Source organism: Rhinoraja longicauda, chromosome 8, assembly GCF_053455715.1.
Source record: "Rhinoraja longicauda isolate Sanriku21f chromosome 8, sRhiLon1.1, whole genome shotgun sequence".
NCBI classification, from domain to species: domain Eukaryota; kingdom Metazoa; phylum Chordata; class Chondrichthyes; order Rajiformes; family Arhynchobatidae; genus Rhinoraja; species Rhinoraja longicauda.
Window position 1 is genome coordinate 24,269,915 of NC_135960.1, and position 1,721 is coordinate 24,271,635.

Below are 1,721 nucleotides of genomic sequence, written 5' to 3' on the forward strand. Positions count from 1 at the left end.
TGATGGGACTGTAGGCAGCAGGTCTGAAGGGTCCGGAAACAGATCTCCGGGTACTCGAAGTGTCGAGCCATATACTAGCTCTGCGGACGACGCACCGAGATCTGGCTTAGGAGCAGTCCGGATGCCCAAAAGAACCCAAGGGAGTTGGTCTACCCAGTCCGGGCCTTCAAGCCTTGCACTGAGGGACGCCTTAAGTTGGCGGTGGAACCTTTCTACGAGTCCATTTGCTTGGGGGTGATATGCAGTCGTGGGTTCTAACTTGGACCCGTACAGTTCTGCCAGCGCGGCCCAGAGGGACGAAGTGAACTGTGGCCCTCTGTCAGTGGTAATAACTGCCGGGACCCCGAAACGAGCTACCCAATGAAGGGCCAAAGTCCTAGCACAAGACGCTGACGAAATATCAAACAATGGGAAAGCCTCTGGCCACCGGGTGAACCGATCCACCACCGTGAGGAGGTGGGTGTAGCCCCGGGAGGAAGGCAAAGGCCCGACCAAATCCACGTGGATGTGGAAAAAACGAACAGCCAGGACCTCGAAATCCTGTACGGGGGGCTGGACGTGGCGCTGGACTTTAGCGGTCTGACAGGGCACGCAGGAACGTGCCCACCCCGCTACCTGTTTCCGCAGGCCATGCCAGACAAACCTCGCTGCTACCAAGGCAGAGGTGGAGCGGATGGACGGGTGCGCCAGCCCATGAATGGCATCGAAAACCCGGCGCTGAAGGGAGGGCGGTACTACCGGCCTGGGACGGGGAAGAGAAACATCGCACCAGACTTTCGTGCCCTCCGACCCACAAGCTACCTGGGCCAACTTCAATCCCGAAGTGGTGGACCGGTAAGCCGAAACGATATCCGCTAGGAGCTGTGCCTCCGCAAGCTCCTTGGGATCCACTTCGCAGTCTGAAACTTGTTGGTTGTAAGAGGAGTTTATTGCAGCCGCAATATTCGGATACAGAGTTAAACAACAAGGTAAAGGACAACCAATACAAACTTACTGTCTTCCTTGAAGACTTCGCCGAACTGCTTCAATCGGGCGCCAAACGCGCACATGACATCGCTGGCCAATCAGCGATGTCGCTCTCTGGACCAATCCCTATGGTCGCGTTCCCACGTGACCTCGCTGGCCAATCCGAGGGTTCGACGACCTGGACCATTCTCTATGGTCGCTACAATTTAGTGCAAAATTTAGTGCTTTTTGATCTAGACAGCAATAATTTGAACCTTGGTCTTCATTTGTACACACATTATTTGTTCACTGAAATTTATTGACTAAGGTTGGATTGACCTTGCTGTGGTATTCAGGAAACAGATATCGTATGATCATTATCAGCTTGCTGTTTGTTCGAGTTTGCCATCAGCAATCTGGCTGCAGTGGTTTTACAACCGTGACTGCTTAGTCACGGTTGTAAAACCACTGCAGCCAGATTGTGCTCTGCACAAAGACCTGTTTCCTGAGGTTACTGTTTGCATGACATTTGTGCAGATGTGAAATAAAAATAAATTTACATGTCAAATGATATCTTGCATTTATATATCAAACTGCACAATCTTTGGGCATCCCGAATGTTTAACAACCAAACATTCGGGATGCCCAAAGATTGTGCAGTTTGATATATAAATACAAGATATCATATCATATCATATCATATCATATATATACAGCCGGAAACAGGCCTTTTCGGCCCTCCAAGTCCGTGCCGCCCAGCGATCCCCGTACATTAA

The 1,721-nt window shown here is 51.1% G+C and overlaps 1 non-coding gene across 1 annotated transcript; it reads left to right on the top strand.

Annotated features, from left to right (window-relative positions):
- Positions 1 to 1,360: 1,360 nt before the first annotated feature.
- On the top strand, positions 1,361 to 1,475 carry LOC144596410 (small nucleolar RNA SNORA17). The gene has a single exon (XR_013547604.1). It is a non-coding gene; the product is annotated as a small nucleolar RNA SNORA17 (small nucleolar RNA).
- Positions 1,476 to 1,721: the final 246 nt, after the last annotated feature.